Here is a 22,820-nt window from a genome sequence, read left to right on the forward strand (position 1 = left end):
GTCACGAGTGCGCAACGTATATTACTAACTAGGTAAGATTAAATTGTCCCTGTGCTTATCTGATGAAACACTACGTCATGAAGACATATGGGGGAGTGGATGTATGAATCCATATTTTCTTGACATCGACACTAGTTGGAAGTGAGTGGCCAGCTTCATGCTCCGACCCCTTTACCACCGGGGAAAGAGGCCACGGTACTCATTGGATATAAGGTTGGGTGGATGCCTGAGCCGGTCTGGACAACGTGGCGAAGAGAAAATTTTTGACCCTACAAATACTCGAACTCCGACCCCTCAGTTGTCCAGCCCGTGGCGAGTCGCTATACCTACGTATTTTAATATTATCGTCCCTTCGTTATCCGTCTTCCAACCCGGTGCTTTTCGAATAGTTATCTTACGAAAATTCTGTACGCATTTCCTTCTTCTCCTTTTGAACTAATGAAAAGATCAATATAATCTTCTTGACGTTTTCTCCTTCACAAAATTAAGATCTCAAAATTTCTCTAGCTTGTGTATTAATACAGTTATTGTGCTTTTGTACGTCATCCATGGTTGTGTGTCTATTTAAAACATACAACGTTTCGGAGACTGGATTCTGTCTCCGTCTTCATGTGAAAATTTCTCAGTTTCGTCCAATCGATAGAGCTGGTCCTTATCTCCTTAGCTGTATCGATTGGGCCCATTTGAGTAGGTTCCACCTGAAGATGGAGACAGGACTCTCATCGAAACGCTGTGTTTCAAATAAAAAACAAAAGTTTTAAAACCTTTGATATACCAAGAAAGCTGCTGTAGTGTGGTAAAGTTGGATTTTGTATATATTTTGCATTACAAACATTGTATGTATATGTATTTTAACACTCAAAACACCCATTATGGTAGTAGTTTCCAAAAAAGTATCGATGTTCCCTCTGATGATGGTCTGTAAGGACCGAAACATGTAAGGGCTTTGAGTTTTCAAGTAGTAAAAACTCCAATAGTCACACTGGACGGAGTTGCTTTGTCTTTGTCTTTTTTAAAAAACACAACATTGAACAATGTCCAGAAACAAAATAACTGTATTTATAAAATGAGCCGTAGAAAACAATGAAATTCCTCGTTATGTAATATGATTTTACCTTGTAAGGTTAACATTTCTGTATTCTCAATGTGTTTTTCTACGAGTATTTTCTTAGTTTTTTGGGGTTGGATGAAACTGAGTTCGCTTGGTACGTCGCCCACTAATTGACCTATTGTACCAGCCCCGAATAATGGATGATGAGTGTGAAGCAGTCGGTCGAATGAGAATTGGCATGGGGAACCGAAGTACTAGGAGAAACCTTGTTCCAAATTCACTTTGCCCACCATAAATCCCACATGACCTGACCTGGGCTTGTACCTGGGCAGCGCGATGGGAAACCGGCTACTAACAGCCTGAGCTAAGGCACGGTATCTTTGTGTAGTCACTTCTGCTGCATGGATTAGGTACTGTGTTTCACTTCAAAATTAACTTCTGCAACTATGAATCCATAGATATTCGATAGGACTTCCTGGCTGAGGGACTGGCCCTTTGCGAGGTCCCCACCTGCCGAGTGACTGAAACCTGCAGGGCAGATGGTGCACTCAAGTGGGGAAATGTGAGAAACAAAACCACACAGCCGGCAGGTAAACCCTTTTGTGCTCAGACAGGCAGTACTCAGAGGATAACACAATTATACCAATGCTGGGTGGTCGAAGATCGTATTTTCCTTAAACAATGCAGACGCTGTTATCTGAATTGCTGTTTCACAGTGACTTTCTACGTATCATTTCCTGAGTCTGAATTAGACCTATGCCCGTGTTCAGTTTATGAATATATTATTCAAGAAACAAATCATGCTTTGAAACCCACCTGCTTTAACATATCAAAACTCTACATTCTGCCAACCAGCTTATTTGACTGTTTTCAGCATGGTTCTCACAATAAACAGCGATTTACTCCCCAAACAGCATTAATCGGTTGATTTCTGTAGCAGAGGCATAATGTGTTACCTGTGAGGTACGAACTGGTGTTTTATACATTGTCACGAGGATGTCTGTGTGCGTTTATTCTGTTTGTGTTATCATGTGTTTAGGTAGCGGCCTTGCGACGGGCTGATCACTCGTACAAGGCGTCCTACTGTCTGTGAAAAATGATTATGGAACTGAATAAGAGGCCTGGGCCCTGAATGGGCTGGAAGAGCCATGGGGGGAAAAAAATAACGCGGGTTCTGCATTGGATGAACGTGTTAATTTACTCGTACTCACATATCACCAGCAATTACACGTAATTATAGTTCTGTCGCTATTTATACACTTCCGTTACACACACCAACCGTCTCCTGGTTACGCAATTTAAACACAAGAACTATAACAGTCTCACTGAATTACACACTCCAAATATTACACATAAATTCATCTATTCCCAGCCGCACTCTTACAACTAACTCTTAACTACACTGCACTGCACTGCACTGCACTGCACCCTGCACTAATCTAAGTCAAAGTCAAATTCACATTCTCACTGACGGTCAGTCAGTCAACAAGTCTTGGTGTCCAGCCCAATATTTATTACTGTTTGACAGTTAAGTCTTGTTTTTATTGGATGCCCTCTCTGACGAGTGGATGGGTCTGTCTAATGTATATGCTGCTGCTCTTTGCCAGCGCACTCTTTCTCGCGTTTGAGTCCCTTGGGACTCGAGATCATATTTTACTGTCTCAGATTTGAGACTTCCCTTTTCGTCCCCTCCTACGACTCGCAGGGTCACAGTGGAAGTATTCGACCTCGCCTCCACATGGGAACTATTTTATGCCAAAATCAAAGTCACATTGCGACTGACGGTCAATCAGTCTGTCTGTCTTACTGTCGAGCCGCGACTGGGACTCATGACCAGATTTTTTTTTCTTTATATGAAAGTTACTGTCCTGTTCATTTGGGGCGCCCTCTCTGAGGAGAGGTCGGGTCTGTCATTTGTCAGTCATAATCTGTGTTAGTAAGTCCATTGTCAGTATTTACATATATTTACAAATTTAATCTTAATTCCTATTTCTATGTACAATATATACAAGGCCTCTGTCAATCCAGGCTCAGTCCAGCAGGTTATGCCCTATTTCTAGTAGTATTCACTACCACGGCAGTCTAGTCACTTGAACGGTCGTATGCCTAACCGCCGCTAAGTTTAAGCCTCTTATACTTTCTGTGTCGGGCTTCGCCTTGTCCGATGTTGCGAACATTCTCATTTTCATGATTTTGTATGACTTCTGCTTGTTTCCTGCATAATTTTGTTCTATAGTCATACACGTACGGGATTTTAAATGCCATGTGCAAGTCACGGAACGGTGTGCACCTTGGAAAATTGCCAGTGGTGCGAAGAACCTTGTTTTGCAGGCGTTGCAATTTCACTAGATGAGTGTCTGCCGCAAACTCCCAGGCGGGACTAGCATAAGTCATTACGGATCTAATGAGAGCTTTGTGGAGGGTCATTTTAATGTTAGCGCTCAATCGCTCACTTTTGAATAGGGAATATACCCTAATGAATGTTCTGAAGACCTTGGCTTCGATCATTTCTATGTTCAATCTCCATGTAACTCTCTTATCGAAGATTACACCTAGATATTTTGCACTATTTACAGATGGAATATTTCATCCATTTAGAGTGAGACAAGACTCAGGCGGTCGACGACTACGAGAGAAGTAGACCCCTGAGTCTTATCTTCATTAATTTTAATATTCGAGCGCTCACACCAGGCCTCCATTGAGCTGAGACCGCGCTGGGAACTATTTTATGTTACAACAGGTCTCAGTTATATAGGCTCCGGCACGGACAACACAGAAAACACAAGTTACGTAATTCCTAGCAAGCGAGTTCATTGGTGCGCTTACTGTTGCCTAGCAGCGAGACACTGAGACACATTTTCTATTGTTGTACTTTGGAAAGTGTTTACCGAGCCGTTACCTAGAAACGTTTTGAGCAAATCCGTTATACTATAAATTAAGGCCATTCTGTCTTTAAAGGGTTAACAACCTTTGCTGTAGAACTCAATAACAAAGTTTATACAAATTAATTCAGCCAGCAAGGCCATTCTTGGCTTCGGGTCCTGCAGGATTCATTGCCTTATTCTTATATCAAGCAAGAACTAATCTCTTCCGACAATTCTTTTAGTGTTGAGCATGTATTCGTTGCCGCGGGAGCGTGTTTACAGTTCTGTTGTCTAGCAACAATAAGGGGACATGTAGACACACAGACAGAAGGGTGACCTCATAAATCTCCTTTGTCACATTGAATTCAAAATTTATTATGAGGGCACATACACACACACACACACACACACACGCACACGCACACACAGAGGAAAGTGACGTCACAAGCCTTCCTTTATTTTTTCTTTTTTAATTAAGGATAATAGGCTAGAAATGATAATACTCGTATACTCGTAGTACATACTGAGCCGGTCCCGTAAACAAAGCTAGTCCTTATTGCTGGATCCTTAATGCGGAAAGAGGTTTGGCATACGAAACGTTGTACACATAACTTAATTCCAGAAAATGTCCATCGCGCACTGCCCAGAGATATAATGACTTACTTTTGGCCAGCACGTCTAGACCGAGTATGGGGCCCACCCAGTTTCCTCTTGGGGGTTATTTTCCCCTGAGGGAGGTTAAAGTGAACAACTAACCGCTTGAGTTATGGCGCGGTCCTTAGGAATGCCTACAGATACTCCTCCATTCCCGCTTGAGCTATGGCGCGGCCCTTAGGAATGCTTGCAGATACTCCTCCACTCCCGCTTGAGCTATGGCGCCGCTCTTAGGAATGCTTACAGATACTCCTCCACTCCCGCTTGAGCTATGGCGCCGCTCTTAGGAATGCTTACAGATACTCCTCCACTCCCGCTTGAGCTATGACGCGGCCCTTAAGAATCTTACAGATACTCCTCCACTCCAGATTAAGCTGTGGCGCGGCCCTTAGGAATGCTTACAGATACTCCTCCTCTCCCCCGTACTTTTCTTTGCGCCGTGTTTAAGCGTGGGCACAGTTTTAATTTTGCTTTGCTTTTTGGGTGTCTCCATTACCGTCAACGTCTTCAGTGAAAATGTCGTGTCATTTAATGCGAATCGGACGCATCAGCTCTTCTCACTAGCGATTTTGATTATGGCGTTCAATTTGTATTGAATGTTGTAAAAATTGCATTATCTGGGGCTTCCATACAAAAATCTTAAATCGATATTGTCATCTTGTCGGCTTTGTATAGATGTAATTTCCAAGACGAAGTGATTTACGCTTAGAATTGACGCCCTAGAATTCGAAGAGAAAAGCAAAAGCCCATGAAGCGGTGTGCATGCTTTCATAAAATCAAACCTCAGCACATTTTCAAATTCGAATTTTCGAATCCTTTACGTTCCATTTCATTGGAGAGTTGAGTGGGTCTGGTGAGGCAGAGAGTGAGTGCTTCGATGCGCAATTGTTCCATGTTACAGAGGCTTACAGCTACAGGGTGACGACAATCCGTCACAGCTGTGTGTGTATATCCATCGCTTTCCACTAGCGTGCGAGAGGAATTTTGCTGTTTTTGCATCTTTTTTAGTCTCTCTTTAGCAATGGCCGATCGATCGATAGCAAAATGAAGTTGCGATGTGGAAATTTTCAGTCCCCTGAATTATGTAGGCGGGTTGACGCTCGTGACGATTAAATCAAAAGCCTCGGTAATCTATATCCAGACCGATAGACGGTTTGCTCCGGAACTCCGTATATAAATTACTAATTCTACCCATGCAGCTATATGCCTATGTATTATGATGCCTAGCGTGGAGCGCCTATGCGTTGCGATGGTAGAGACAACTGTGTCAGCGATTCTGACGTACTCTCAAATGGTTCCAATGCTACAATTCGTTGACGAGGAAAGGCAACTTATCAACGACGTCTATGTATCTTGCTACGGTGACAACTATAAATGTAACTGTTCTTCTATATCAAAATGGCACTGTGAAAAAGTTGAATGTGGTGGACGTATCGCTGGTTTAATTTCATTATACATCAATGCCAACGGTAACTCCCAAATATGTATATGTATGTATATATAACCTGCAATAAAACTATGAAAGTTAATATTACGACACGAATAAACTTAATTCCTAAGGAAAAAATAAATTTCAGGTTTTATAAATAAAATGTTATAAGCTTATATAATTTTAACGAACCCTCCCACCGCGGTCACTCCGCTTAACTCATCCTCTAGTAACATCTGATGGCAGCGGCCTCCGTAGTCTAGAGGTAACGTTCCCACCTCATGACTCGTAGTACGCGGGTTCAAACACCCGGCAGAGGTCGTCGAATTTTTAAGGGCGGAAAAATTCAGGGAACAAGTCCTCCGGGAGGGACTTTAAGCTATGGGTCCCATGTCGTAGCTTTACGGCACGCAAAAGAACCTCATATCTCCAAAGGAGGTCACTGAGCCAAATTAACGGACGTTTCCCGCCCAACAGCAGTCTCTAATACCTCTGGTAGATGGGGGAAGCATTATAGATACCTCTCAGCTAGTAGAGCCGGTCTCGCTGGCTGGGCGGGACTGATGGTAAGCACCAGTACCGGTAGGATATAGAGACTGGTAGAAATCATAGAGGGAAGCACAATGGACCAATACAGGTCTCAGTGCATGAGGAAACCCACCCTCTCCAATAACTAACTAACTAACATCTGATGGCCGATCACAGTGGCCGCGCGGTCTAAGACATGAACTATCTTCGCTCGCTCAAACACAGAGATCGTGAATTCGAATCCCACTGGAAGCATGAATTTCTGTGTGCGTTTATTCTGTGTCTGTGTTGTTCTGTGTGCAGGTAGCGGCCTTGTGGCGGTCTGATGCCCCGTCCAAGGCGTCTTACCGACTGTATAAAATATCAAGAAACTGATAAAACGGCCAAAATCCAACAAGGTAGAGCCACAGACAAATATATATAGATAGATAGAGAGTGATATCTGATGAGAGTAAAAATTGCGGAGCTTCTGAATACTCTGGTTATCCAGTCACCGTTATCAGGTCACAGTATTTTATTTAGCCCATAATTATCCTCATGGGGCGAAACACCAAATTATACACCGGGAATTATCAACAGGTAAAATTATAGTAATGCTTATTCTAATCTTAATTACTTACAATAACAGGTGAGAAAACAAGTTTGTAAACTGAAATATTCCCTGAATGTTATTTGCTTTTAAAGTATTCCTGAATGTAATTTTGATTTGTTACTGTCGTTTCAAAATATATTAAATTTACCACATTTTCGAAGGAAGTAGTAACTATCTTCATGCTAAAATTTTGTGATGCATTTTGGTTATATATATATGTGTGTTTGTGTTCTGCTTTTACTTATGTCTAACCTCCTTCTGTGTCTTGTTATAGTATTTCTGATATCACTTCACACGTGAATATTATTTGCGTAAGAAACAAGCTGATGTTTTCCATTCATATCTAGTTCTTCTTGAGATGTGTGATGCCTTCCTCGCTTTGTGTTAATAAATAAATCTGAAAAAAACGGCAATTTTTGCAGTGTGGTTTTATTCTTATAAACGATTTCATGATATTTGAAACTGGCAGACAGCCTCGGTTCATGCCCCTAGGTTATCTCTTAAGTTCGTCTAACGTCATTTTCATGTTCATAAAAACGTAAAAAAATAATGAGACGTTATTTATAGATCATATAACTTAACATACTGAAAACTTATTCTTCGAGATCAGAGCTAAATATTGTGACATGTTGCGCAAAAGAGACCCCCCCCCCACCAGCAGTGACGCGGCGGGTGAGTCAGCGCTCCCCTCCCCCTCCTCCGCACGGTAACGTAACGCTCGCTTTACTACGGTAATAGGCGAGTTCCCGCCCCNTTTGTGATACTGCAGATAGCAGTAACCGTAAATCTGTAATTTGGGTGATTGTAAGTGCGAATGTGAAATAAAATTCGCTATACAAAATACGGCGTGAAGTTATTTGTCGCGATATACGCCCGATACGCGACAATATGTTAGAAGTATTTTGGTAAAGGATTGCCATAAGAGGGAAAGTGAGTAAAAGGGTCATAAATGGATATAAAACGTAAAACATGTGACATTCGAAGCGGGGAAACAACATTTATTTCTCGACATATCCTCCACCAACCTTGATATAATTGTCTCTTCGCTTTACCAGTGCGACGAAACCTGCAGCACAGAAGTTTTTGGTTGTTGTCTCAGTCATTTCATCACCTACATTTCAACCTCTTTGTCATTATCGAAAAGTTCGCCACCAAGGCTGAAACGCTTTACGCGATAAACACTTCCCACCGTAAACAGGAAATATTTCTGTATGAATATTCCCTCCTTTGAGTAATTTTTCTTCCCCCCCCCCAAAGAAAAAACCGCACAACGGAAGGCTGCTCTCCGGACTTAACGGTGAACAGTGGATAGGACCCGGAGGCCCGTAAACTGGCCTGCACGATCTCCTGACTTTAAATTCTCTGGATTTTTTACTATGGTGACACCTAAAGACTGCCGTGTATTCAGCGCCGATCAGTGACTTCGTAGTATTCGAGCAACAAGCAGAAAATGACGATCAGAGGAATGGAATAAAATCAGGAACTTTCGACAGAAGGAGCAATTCTGTGTGACGAAAAGCTGAAAGTTGTATTGAAATGCACAGGAACCAGGAAAAGAACCTGCGGTTAGGATCACACGAACATCGCCCATATCTCAGCAAGCACTGCTTTATGGATAAATGCAGAGTGGGACTTTTTGATTACTTAAGTGAGTACTATACCCCTTTACCACCAGGTTACGGGCTGAATGACCCGAGTTCGATTTCCGGCAGTGCAAGAATTTTCTCTTCTCCACATCAGTCCGGTTCTGAGGCCCGCCCTACCGTCTACCAATGGGTACTTTGGGCTCTTTCCCCGGGAATAAAGCGTCATGGGCTTGAAGCTGCCCACTCACCTTCATCTAGTGCAGAAGTCAAGAACGGTGGAGCTCTGCCTCCACTCGTCTATATGTCTTCATGACATAGTGCTTAACTAATTAAGCACGGGGACAACTTTACTTCTTACTATAACACCTTAAAGAGCGTAACCATTTTTCAACATTCCGTAAGTAGCCAGATTGCTCTTTAAACTTCGGTTCACTATTTGTTACAATTTGTGTTTTCTCCGCATACATTAATACTAATATAACTTAGAATTCTGAAATCTGCATACAATTTTTACTTTATATATTTCAGTATATAATAAAGAGTCTGCAGGAATGAAATTTTAATTTAGGACGAAGGGTCTACACAATAAAATAAATATTTCGATGTCGGTAAGAAGAGTAAGATGAAATTAATGGAATTGATCTGTAAGTTAGACGTAAGAAGATTTCTTCTCGAGGGCTATATAATTCAGGATTATCGCATTAAAGCTATAACGTCCCTAGGTCCAAAACTGGACAAAGTATAACTCAATATTATAAAAACTGCATTCTGGTATAAGAGGGTCCCAAAATTTGGCCCTTCAAAACATTTTTATGAAATCGTCACAAAACTCAAACTCTAACATAATGTTATTAAAATTACAGACGGTTTCGCACAGTTCAGAACAAAGTAAATGTTCCTTTTTATTGTTACCCTTATCTCTAAGAACTACGAAATGCGTTAGTTTAATGTGTAATTGTAATGACTTTTCTATAGGCCATGATTCGTCTAAACATACCACCAACCCAGAAAGCCGCACAAAACCACTTCATGCAGAATATCAACAATCTTTGCGTATAGGATATTGGTGGGAAAGCCAGAAGGAAAGAGACAACAGGGAAGACCAAGGCGTAGGTGGGTGGACAATATTAGAATGGATCTGAGAGAGATAGGATGGGATGGTGTGGATTGGATAAATCTGGTTCAGGATAGGGGCCAGTGGAGGGCTCTTGTGAACACGGTGATGAACCTTCGGGTTCCACAAAATGCTGGGAAATTCTTGAATAGCTGCAGAATTGGTGGGTCCTCAAGAAGGGCTCAGCTCCATGAGTAAGTAAGTAAGTAAGTATATCAACAATCTTACAACGTAACTTCTCAGTGACAAAATGTGAATCCACACTACAGTTAAAGAAACAACGAGTCACTATATATCTATCTATGGTTCTAGAGTCTGTTGGGCCTTGGCGCTTTTCAGTTTGTTAATCCTATACACAGTCCGTAGGACTCCTTGGACGGGGGATCAGCCCGTCGCAAGGCCGATATCTACACCCAGGACAGCATAAACACAGAATAAATGCACACAAACATCCATGTCTCGAGTGGGATTCGAACCCACAATCCCAGTGTTAGAGCGGGCGAGGACAATTCATGCCTCAGACCGTGTGACCGCTGTGATTGGCGAGCGGGACACTAGGACCATAAAGTGCCAAGAGCTAATTTCAAATTTTTGTATTAGTTTTGACTAAATTCAACAACAATTTATATCATTTTTAACTAAGTTTTAAGAGACATTTTAGAACAAAGAACTAAAAAATACAGTGCAGCAACTTGGCATATAATATACCTGATGACGTCATAATATCAACACATATTTTAGAAAAGACGACTGAAATACATGACAAGGTAGCACACCACCAGTCTACAAAAATATCAAGTTGTACAGCTCCTGTGATTTATTGCCTGGGTAAGAAAGGTAAAGCTATCCCTGTAACAGGCCATGGAGGCCTGTAGAGTTGTGAGACGTTGAGGCTCCCACATTTTCTAGACAATCGGCTCACAGATAGCGGTGAGATTGTAAACCTTACGCGCCAGCCGCCTTTTACCCCTCAGGAAAATTCGTGATACTCATTTCTGTTAGAGGCTTAGTCGACCCCAGGGCCATAGTGCGGCTGGAAGGATTAGGTCAAATGAAAATTCCAATGGCATCATTCGAGAATCGAACCCGCGACATTCCGGCTTGTGCCTGAACCAACTACGCTACCACGTTCCCCCAGTTTCCTGGATAACTGCACAGAATTTAATGAGAATAACGTGCCGCTGCGCGACTTCATAAGCTTTCCTGAAAGGAAGACTGAAGAAAGGAAAGAAAAAGAAAATTAATTAATTAATAAAGTAAAAAACGAGTCGAGAAAGAAGCTGATAAGACGACAACTGCTTGAGGTTACCACTTTGATTATAAGAGTGTGAAACCTCTGAACGAACATGTACATATTTCTCAGGGGGAGGGGAGTGAACTAGCGGGGAGGATCAATCATTCAGTTTGAGGTCGAGTATATAAGTGCACGGAGGGTAGTGCAGACAGAACTTTGTGTTTCCTGTAGCTTTGTGCGTTTTGTGGCGGTCTGCCCTCCCACGATCATTCGTGCGTCGCGTCAGCTGAACTTACCCGTGCTGCAACAAGGAATATGTTTACATCGTAAGGTTCGTATGTAAAAGAGTGACTGAATATATCTGCAGTATTAATGTTATTGGTCCATGTCTCAAAGATGAGTTAAAGATGTTAACGTGAAATTCGAATGAAAAGTAGGAAATTCTGACGAATTTTCGAGCTTAAACTTCTTGGAGAAGGGTCATTTGGAAAATTAAGGAGGGTATGGAGTGACATTGGGTATTAAGATGGAAATGAGAGATATATGTCGTGAGGACAGTGTCGAGTAGTAAATTTTGGTAATGGAGGCTCTGGGACTCCGAGTTTCGCTACCTGAGAATTAGTATGATCTATTGATCTTCATTTATTGCAGGCATATATTTATTATCGTTAAATCTATTCAACAGTAAAAGTTTTACGCTCCATACAGCCATAAATAGTATCCTCGATAAAATCAATCAAAAGTGCCTGTGTTTCGTGGAGGCATAAATTATTTTACGTTGGATTTATTTAAATGTACAGCACATACCAAATGTTGAAACAACAGTTAAGCCTATAGTGTTTTATGTCATATACCAATTCTTCCTGTTAAAAGCAATGTTTGAGAAGCACCAGGTGCAACTTGGGGTTCCAGTCCTCAAGTCGTGTATGGAGACGGCATCAAGAAGTGAAACGTATCTGCTAACAAATAAACCATCTGCAGAGGGCCTAAGAGCTTATCAGAAGTTAAAAAAATCTCACCGTAAAAAGGGAACATTTCCTATATGACCTCGCATTTTGTGGGCACTAGCGAACAGGATGATGAATCTTAGGTTTCTACAAAATCATCATCATCATCAGTAATCTGTCAAGACGACAGGTCCACAGTCTCTTCCAAAACAATTCCTCCACTTAATGCGATCTAGAGCTTTCTCCTTCAAATGACAGTATCCTCTTCTGTCCCCAAGGTCATCCAGCATCTTCTTACGTCTTCTTCCTCGTCTTCTTGTCACTTCTATCTGCCCATCTATCTTTCCTTCGATAACTTCTTTTAGAAGGCAGTTTCTGCGTAAAACATGACCAATCCAATTAGCCTTCCGTTTTCTTATTTCATGTAGGATATTCCTCTGCTCACTGACTCTAATTAACACTTCTTCATTTCTCACATAATCGGTCCAACTGATCTTNGAGGCCCTGCCAGTAGCTACGCTACCGCTGGTATAGCTCTCAGGGTCCTTGGCATACTCAAACCCCCTCACCACGATAAGGTGGAGACACCAACATGGCAGGGAATTTATTGGCTACTTGAGCTACTCGTAGCTTCTGGTGGAAGTTAGTTATATGTGTGTCTCAGTGGGCACGAATGAAACAGACTGAAATGCAAATGACACGTATATGGGACATTTGCAGTTTTCTCCTTTTTACTAGAAACACGATACTTCGAGGCAGGTTAAGTCAGATGTTAAAGATGGCCTCCATAAAATGAACTGAAAACTGTAAATTTCATATTCCTTTGTTGATTACGGATGCAGGAATGACATGGCTTCTTTGCCAGTAACGAGACAACGGATAAGGTTCAACATTCTGTGGCATATAGACGCGTTCTAAGCGGTAACTCTGTAAACAGCGGCCGTTGCTAGATAACGCCCAGAACATACACGCAAGCAACAACAGAACAAGGGCTTATGCAAATCGTTCTAAGCAACGGCTCGGTAAACATGTTCCCGGGGAAACGAAAACGCGCGCAACAGTAGAAGAAATGTGTTTTCTGTTGGGTCCGCCCCAAGGCTACATATAAAGACCCCATATCGGCTGAGTGCAGAGTCAGACGAGTCGTAAGAGGTGTCGGAAAGGGCCGTCTCAAATCTGAGTCAGTAAAATATAGTCGCGAGTTCCAAGGGACTCGGACCTAAGAAAGATTGCCCTGGCAAGAACCAGCGGCATATGCTGCCCCATAAAAAAAATGAAGACCATAAATCTCAAACAGTAATAAATATATGGTCATGAGCCCCACATGGGGCTCCACACCAAGACTTACTGAATGACCGTTCAGTCGCAATGTGATTCCGACTTTGAACTTTTGGCGCAGTGCAGTTCAGTTGAGTGAAGCGAAGTGATCAGTTGGTAATTGAGCTGAGTTGAGGGCTGGCAGTTCAGTTGAGCTCAGCAAGGGAGGCTGAGCAGAGATGGCAATATAGTTGAGTTTGCAGTAGACAAGAATTTAGTTGTAGGATATTGCCTAATAGTTATGACGTTAGCGCGGGAAGCTGAAGAATCTTCACTGTTAGAAGCCGTTGCTAGGAAATGGCTGTTGAAGACATAGGCTGAAAAAATACTTAGTGGGTGCTGTGTTGATCTATGACTTGTGGAGATTAGCAGGGACTCTGTAATTACTTGTACTTCCGAGTGGTGTGTAAAAGTGGTTAGTAAATCCATTCACCAATCCATACCCCGTCTATAATCACACACCTAAAATACGTGTCAATATGTTTCAGTTTAATTAAGCACCTTCGGCAGAGACGTTTAGAATTAAAATGAAAGTCTTACGTCAATTTATTAGGAGCCGGGATAGCGCAGTCAACATAGCGACTGGCTACGGGCTGGACGATCGACGGGTCTGAGTTCGAGTCCCGGTAAGATCAAGAACTTTCTCTTCTCCACGTTGTCCAGACCGACTCTTGGGTCCACTCAACCTCCTATCCAATGGGTACCGGAGGCTCTTTCTCCTGGGGTAAAGCGGTCGGGGGGTGAAGCTGACGACTCACCTCCAGCTAATGCCGAGGTCAAGAAAGTGATTCTATACATCCACTCCCCCATACGCCTTCATTGTTTAGTGTTTAATTACTTAACCACAGGGAAATTTTTACCCTTTTACGGCGTTTTATTGCAAACGTTCATGAAGTTACCAAATAACATGGAGATACGTGACCTGGACTGGAATATGAGTGGCTAAGTCCTGAATTACTTTAAGCCATGAATGCGAACGACACAAGAAATGGCCACACTCCGCAACAAAATTATTCAGTGGAATTCGTAATTACTTACACAATTTCTTGATACGTTGCTATGAAGCGAAAATAGGCAAACCTAGGTGAGATTGGGAACTGGGTCTTTACGCCTCAATTGAAATGATTGTGATAACATGAGAGGCCAAAGTCAATGATCTTTTCTTTCTGAAAAAAATTTTCATAGGAGAATTAAAGTACAGTGTCTGCCTCCATGTCTGTGTTTATATCAAGAACTTAACTGATTTATAAACATGCAGTAAGTAGTTTCCTTTCATCGATTCTTCAAAGCACCAACGCTCAATTAAATTCTGTAAATTGAGCTGAGTGTTCTCTATACAAGTTACCTCTTGGTTTTTACAGAGTAAGTTCAGTAACAGCGATCATTCCAACAATTTTAGGTCTATACCACGTGTATGTAGACTCAAACCCAAACATATGCTAGCTCAGAACCCACAGTTTGTGATTAAATATATGATAAACCACAGACAAGGCTCACAGAAAGTTGAAAATATTCATTACTGACTTGAAACAAGAAACAAATATAAAATTAGTCCAGAGTTATAAAACAATAAATTATTCATTTTTTTTCCCACACATTTATTATACGTAATCTGCAAAGCCTTCTATATATGTGTATGTTCAATAAGTACTGGCTCGTGAATGAGTTATGGACAGTGGCGTAATTCATATACCATTTTTGTTCACTTAGGTATCACTTTAATTATTGTATTGGGTTTTTACTCAGGTGTGTCTGGTAGAGTTAGGAAGGTGTGTCTTTTCAGTCTATGTGCAGTTTTCGCTATTGTCTAGTGGGTTCACTGCTAATGCATTTCTGTGGTTTTCTAATTTGCTTAAGTGTTCGGTACTCCACTTTTTATTTCACTGAGCACTGGGTTCATTTGCATGGATCCTGTGGCTGTTTATATACCGAGGTGCATTCAGAATAGATTGGAGAGTCTTGGACTGAAAGCGCTGGAGGATTTCGATGCTGGAATTTGAGGCTGTCCCCCATCGCTGAATTCCGTGGGTCCATATGGGTCTGAGTACTACTTTGTATAGGAGGAGTTTGTGTTCTGTTGATAGTGTGGATCTTCCAAGCAGCCAGTGCATTTGTTTCCCTTTTTGGTTGAGCTGTTATCCTTTGGTTTGAGTGTGTTTTGCCCATGTCACTCTTCTATCGAGATGCATGTCCAGGTACAGTTTTCCACATGAATAATTTTATGTTCTAGGATATAAGGCCGTGTAGCCCGTTGAAAATCGACAGATGATTCGGAAGGACATGTCTCCTCCATAATCAGGATCGAGGAATAAGCCAAGCAAGAAACAGCATGAAGCAGGTAGCAAGCAGAACCCTGAACTCTGCTTCATCCTGGTTTCCTGATTAGCTTATAAGTCGACCCCGAAGTTGCTGGCCACATGTTCCTACGAAACGTCTGTTGCTTTTCAACGGACTAAACGTCGTTCTTTCCCAGGAGATAGAACTATTCATGTCTACCGCTGTGAGAACCTCAAATCCTACGTCTTCCAAATGAGTATCTTCTGCCCTTGGCCGCTCTGTGAAAACAGACGTTTCCGGTCCTGTCATGAGAGTTCTAGCGACATGGAACGGAATCCTACTTAAGAAATTGAAGCAGCTCACCTGTTCAAAAAAATCCCTGATGGTACCCAAAGTTTATTATTATACGAGTACTGAGTACAGCCCACGACTGGGACCTACCCTGAACCAGATGAGTCAAGTCCACAGTCTCATAACCTGTTACCATAACATAACGCCTGAAGGCCGGAATAGTAGGACTACAGGAGTAGTTAGTTGCTAGGCAATGGCTTGGTAAATAAGTTTCCATGGCAACGGATACACAAGCAACAATACGTGAATTGCTTTCTATTCGATCCGTGCAAGGTGGTTATAAAGAAGAGTTCAGTTAAGAAACGGCAGTCAAGTTCTGGGGTTCCAAATGAATAGTCAGTCGAGAGTTAAGCTCTGCAAGGAAGGCTGAGAAGATGGCGCTATGAGTTCAGTTGGCAGTCGCGCTGTGAAGAGAAGACTTCATGTGTGCTGTAATTCAGTGAGACTGTTAGAGTTCCTGTGTTATAATCCGTTGCCAGGAAACGGATAGTGGAGCCTGTAATAGACTGAGGACACTAGTATGTGTAACAGTGAACTGTAAAGTGTGGAAACAGCACTAGTGTTATACTTGCAGTAGGACCTGTAAGTGGTCAATAAATCCAATAATACAAAACCCCGTCTATAGTCACGCACCCCTAAATACACGACAATATTGAACTCCCACCTACACTGAAGTATTCCATGCAGTCTTTTTCTTCAGCTTTTCTTCCTAAATTTTGTAAGCATTTCTCACGTCTCCAATGCGTGCTATGTGCTCAGGCCATCTTATTCTCCTTTAGTTTTTCTAATCCTAGTGATGTCTGGCATACAACACAAATTATAAATCTTCTCAATTTTTTCCACATCTCTCCATCCTTCTGTAAAATCCTTTCTCTTAGGACTAAATATTTTCCTAAGCAGCCGGTTCTTCCTCACCCAGTGCATAATTATCCAGTCACTCAAGATATTGTGGGGTGATTTGGTGAGTTACAGGATGGGATGATTGGATTTATAGCACCTTATATATTCACAATTCTGGACTACAAGAAATACAGCCCTATCGCTATTCTAAACATTTTCCAGTTCACCGTTACACACTCACTAGTCATATCCTGGAAACGGACTTATCACAGTCTCGCTGTAACTTCAAGTCACACGTGAAGTTTTCTTGTCATTTCTTCTCAGTCAACTTCGACTGCCACCTCCAGAAGCCGATCAATTCCTTCTCGGCTTTTTCACTTTGCAAATACTGTTCTCTACTCCGTCGCGTCAAAATCGAAGTCAAAATTACGTGAAGACCGACGGTCAGTCTGCCAGTCTGTCTTGGAATAAAGCACCCATCTGGGGCTTTAAGACCAGATCTCTATTGCTTGTTGATGTGGGGCGCTCTCGCTGACGAGAGGAGTCCGCGTGCGCCTTATATAAAGGACCTGGCCTCGAGCGGAAGATTGATTGAAGTATTGAGTATTGGAGTATTGAATATAGAGCACTGAGAACGAGACAATCTTGGGATAGCCACCGCCGGAGACAGTTGAGATCCAACCACGGCCAATGATAGTTGAGACGTCTCATTGGAGTATTGGGCCAGAAGTCAAGTGATATTGCAAGTGGTGATAATTGTAAGGTGGGTAAGTGTGAGTGTCCAATAAAGATTCGCTAAATCCGAGACTCTAGTGAAGTTAACTGTCGCGGAACATACCCAACACGTGACAACTGGTGTCAGAAGTTGGATCAGTTCGGATTAATGGGCTCGAACTTAAACACAAAAATAACGCACAAAAAAATGGATTCCCAACAAATAATGGAATTCCTGCTAGCCATGCAAACAAAGGCCGACGCAAGACACGAAGAAGTGAGAAGCAACCAAGCTAACACGGACGCCGCTTTGCGGGTCATGCAAGAAAAGGCGGAGATCGGCCACAAAGAACTACTGGTCAAACTGGAGGCTGACAAACAGGCCAATATGAGAGTATGGCGAGAAGAGATGGCGATAATGAGAGACAAAAATGTGAACGACAACTACAATGAGACGTTACCCTGCCAAGAGATGGAGGCACGTCCAGAACAAGAACAGCCCACCTCAGTGGACATGAAACCTGAGGCGGCAGAACGAGAAGAGGTCCCCGCAGAAGACGCCACGATAATGCCGGTCGGAGAAATGAAGAAGAAAAGGTGTAGGGACCGAAAACTGGCCGCGGAGCGCCGCGGCCAGAAACCGAAAAATTCAACATGGGAAAATTGTAAACCCCAGAAGAAATTGGCCGTCGCCCACAGAGGGACGAGCCACCGTGCAACAGTGGCACGGCAAGAGGAGAACAGAAGCGACATAAGGATGACCCGTCGCGCAACAGTGGCACGGCAAAAGGAGAAGAGAAGCGACATTAAGATTTCCCGTCGCGCAACAATGGCACGGCAAGAGGAGAAGAGAAGCGACATTAAGATGTCCCGTCGTGCAACAGTGGCAAGACAAGAGAAGAGAAGCGACATAAGGATGTCCCGTCGCGCAACAGTGGCACGGCAAGAGGAGAAGAGAAGCGGCATTAGGATGTCCCGTCGCGCAACAGTGGCACGACGCATGAGAGACATCCTCGGGCCGGACACGACCCACTTTGAAAAAGTGGCACGGCGGAAGGAAAAGGTTGTTTGGAGAAACTGCACCATGGCCGTGACTAAGCGAGCAGGCTCAGTACAGTAGATCATGCCCTATCATTAGTAGCTCCTCCTACAACAGCAGCCTAGTCACTTGAACGGTCATATGCTTGACCGCCACCGTGTTTAAGCCTCCTATATTTCCTGTGTCGGGGTTCGCCTTGTCCAATGTTGCGAACATTTGCATTTTCATGATTTTGTATGCTTTCTGCTTGTTGCTCCGTCGCGTCCTCGGACAGTGCCCTTTTATATCCCCCCCGGCACGGACGCTGCGGAAAACATTGGCTTCTATTGTTAAAAATGCTTATTTACTGGTCCGTTACCTAGCAATGGATGTCCTTCCATTGTCGCGTGCGTTTGTGTTGCGGGACTGTGCTTACCAATCCGTTGTCTATATATATTACAATATCTTCTGTTTCGAAATTTGAAGGTGTATGATCGTCATTACATGATCACGTGCACAGTAAGTACAGGTTTTCTAAATACGTATTATCCCGAAGTTAACCTGCTGTCACGTTTTCGCTAGCGTCGGCCCACAGGTCGACAATGACATACGGACTAACAGTGAAAAACCTTGGATTTGTTTATTCGATAAACTTGTCTTCTGCATACAACTCTTTACCTTACTCTCTGTCTTTGCGGAGCCTTGCGCCCCCACCGCTGTTTCTAACCGGCTTTCCGTGCGATTGATTGAGCTGCCTCGGGGGTGGGTGGTGTGGCGGCTGCCGCAAGGGAAGGCAGAGTCGCGTGCCGGAGTCAGCTGATGAATGCGTCATCACACGACTTATAGCTCTTCAATTAAACGAACACTCCGCGCAAGAGTGGCTCTTGCTCCCAACATTTTACACACTTTTTCTTTATCTGCGCGATTTTATAACAGACTGTATAAGAAGGTAAAGCTGCCCTGTGCTTAATTAATTAAATATCACTCCATGAAGATGTGCTGGGGAGTGGATGTAAGTGGATACAAAATTTTGATCGGAACTCATGTAAGAAGACTACAATAGGAAAAGTTGGTATAGATGGGAAGATGATGATATTAAAAATGTGGAAATTCGGACTGGATTCATCTGCATCAGCATAGATCCAGTAGCGGGGTCTTGTTTGCTCGACAGTGAACACTTTGGTTCCTTAAACGAAGGATAATTTCTTGATTAGCTGAATAATTATCAGTTTCTAAGAAATAATTCCTTTCTAAAGACCTAATTGCCGATCAGTGGCCTCGTTGTCTAAGGCATGAAATGTCTTCGCCCGCTCGGACGCTGGGATCGTGAGTTTGAACCCCACTCGAAGCGTGGATGTCTGTGTGTGGGATTATTATGTGTCTGTGTTGTCCTGTGTGTAGGTAGCGACCTTGCGACGGGCTGATCCCCCGTCCAAGGAGTCCTACCGTCTGTGTAACAAAGGATAAAGAAACTGAAGAAGAGGCCTGGGCCCAACCAAGGTCTGTAGAGACATTAATCAATGAATGAATGAAAGACTTAACTACTCCAGAAAGTGTATGTATATATGTGTCAGCAACTGAAGCATTATTTTCTAACAGTAATGCAATCGGAGGCTGAAACGTTTTCCTGCATTTGTTGACGAGTGAGGAATGGCAGGTTATGTATTTGTTCAGCATGAGACCTAATGTAACTCGAGTTGACTCTTCTACAATTGTTCAAACTGTTTTCATTGCGTAAGCACTGTCTGTATTCTATTTGTATGCCGTATTGCTAATTGAGGGTGAGTAATCACAGAATTTTGCCAACTTTGGATTTGTTGTTTGGCGTCATTTTTTCACCTACATAATTCCATCATGACGCACAAAAAGCCTGCACAGATTAACTCTTTGTCAATTACGCACTTTTATTGCAAGTTATGCGTATGTCATATCTGACTACTTGTAAACAGGAAAATATCGTAGCCCGTTATGACTACAGCAATCTCGATAGACATGTGAATGGAAAAACATGGCCTCCTTCGACGGCATTAGAATGAAGTTGAGATAGTACATTTATCTTCATATGAAAACTGAAATTCTGAGAGATCAGTTAAGATATCTCAATTTGTTTTGTGTCAGATTATTCAATGTCTTTGTGTCTCGTTTTCTCTGCTCTTGAATAACCGTTCCATTTCTCGCTATGTTTTGGGAGTGTGTTTGTTAGCATATTTCCTTTACAACGAAACATCAACAAGCACAACGTACGAAACTTTCGAAGATGTTCTGCAAGTGAAAGCCTACTTTGTGCCCTATAGCAGGACACCAGATTTCCCAGCATATTGACCAAAACTTTGTGGTGATTATTGTTTTGGGAATGAGACGCCGTGTTGTTCTTTATGGTTACAATTAAACCTGCAAACGTAAAAATATCCTCCAGATTATACGGCGTCATATCATATAAGATATAATGTTTATAGTCATTAAAAGTTGTTCCTGTGCTTGACTAATTAAGCACTACGCCATGAAGACGTATGGGGGAGAGGATGTATAGAGCCACCTTTTCTTGACCTAGGCACTAGTTGGAGATGAGAGGTCAGCTTCAAGCCACGGTCGCTTTACCCCTGAGGAAACAGCCCCCGGTATCCATTGGATACCAGGCTAGGTGGGCCCGAGAGCCGGACTGGAAGACGTGGAGAAGAGCAAAATTTTGACCCTACCGGGACTCGAGCTCCGATCTCTCCGTCGTCCAACCCGTAGCCAGTCGCTATACCGACTGAGCTATATCAGTCAGCACAGTCTTACGAATTACTGTGATTTCAGCAGATAATTCTGAGACAGTGTCTATGTAATACAGATGTCTGTAACCCCCCCCCCCCCCCCCCCCGCCCCCCCACCTCCAACTAACTACGAAAAAAATGCAACCATCATCGCTCTANGGTTCAAATTCTATCGAAATTGAACTGAAATGTACCTGTTTCCCAGCTTTCGTCACGAAAATAAGCACCCGATTTCAAAGCATAATAATAAAACAGTACAGTCTCCTTTCTCGCGTACTTTTTGGACTACGGCCCACGACTGTGGAACTCCTTGTGTCTCGACAGAGAGCGCTCGTATTCCGGCGTGAGAGATTCTTCAGGCGTGTTAAAACATGACAGATGTCTGCATACTCGTCTTCGATCATTGTATACCACGCGTTTCTCTTACTCCCCCCCTACCAACGCGATAGAATTCTCCCTGCCTGAACCAAAACCCACCCCTTTTATTTGCTACCCTTCTCTACACTTGTCAGTCTACCACGTGAGTCGATTCACCCTCCCGCGCGCTACACCCTTTCCTAGTTCCACTCGGCCCCCTTTCACCGCTACCATCACTTCAATACTCCGCAACGAATAACGACTCCCCCTCCAACCCCCGTTTCCCCGCCACTCAACACTGAAATCCGCGCGTACCGTTTAAAGTCCTTCGGGGTGATCCAGCAGCGAAGTTGTTGAAGGGGAAGCTTGGAGTGAGGGATGGATCGAGGGGGGGGGAGGAATAGCGAGCGCATAATTCAATGTGGTGGAGGGGCAGGGGCAGGTGGGGGGGTCGTCTGCGCAGATTGCCTCGATCTTCTCTCGGCAGTAGCAACGATTATGATCTCATTTGGGAGGAGGAGGGTGAGGAGACGGCTGGAACGTCACGGCGCGAAGCGTCGTGGGCTCCAATTGTTACGTGGTCGCGGGCGCTGCACTACTCGACGCAGGTCTCAGCGGACTAGACAGGTATGTGTGGACAAGGGCAACTGGAACAGGTGGCTCATGTACCACGTGCTCTTCACAGTGACCTCTAGCGAGAACTTTTGGTGACTGAGTTTAGGTTTTGGGGACGTTTTCCTTCTGTCACTTAATAGTACTCGGATGTTGGTTCAGCCCTCGCAACACTTGTTTGATAGCAGACAGATCTACGTGCAGTTGGGCTCTGAACTGAAACCAGCACGTGACGTCATCTTCAGATATTTCATTAGGCTGACACGATCGTGAATATGACATTGTCACTTAGAGACTAAGTGAGCCGGGATAGCGTAGTCGGTATAGCGACTGGATACTGGCTGGGCGACCGAAGGGTCGGAGTTCGAGTCCTGGTAGGGTCAAGCATTTTCTTTTTTCTACACGTCGTCCAGACCAGCTCTGGGGTCCACCCAACCACCTATTCGTGGGGACCGACGGCTCTTTCCCCGGGAGTAAAGTGGCCGAGGCGTGATGCTGACCACTCACCTCCAAGCAGTGCCGAGTTCAAGAAAACGTGGGACTATACATGCCTTCCCCTACACGCCTTCATGGCGTAGT

General features: G+C 43.3%; 1 protein-coding gene across 1 annotated transcript in view; it reads left to right on the plus strand.

Moving 5' to 3' along the window:
* Nucleotides 1-22,168: 22,168 nt before the first annotated feature.
* Nucleotides 22,169-22,820, plus strand: part of LOC111869893 (protein shank) — a 143,021-nt gene continuing 142,369 nt past the window's right edge. The window contains exon 1 of the mRNA XM_023861755.2: nucleotides 22,169-22,256. The gene's annotated coding sequence lies outside the window, so the exon portion shown is untranslated. The remainder of the gene's footprint in view (nucleotides 22,257-22,820) is intronic.

This window comes from Cryptotermes secundus, unplaced genomic scaffold (assembly GCF_002891405.2).
Source record: "Cryptotermes secundus unplaced genomic scaffold, Csec_1.0 scaffold653, whole genome shotgun sequence".
NCBI classification, from domain to species: Eukaryota; Metazoa; Arthropoda; class Insecta; order Blattodea; family Kalotermitidae; genus Cryptotermes; species Cryptotermes secundus.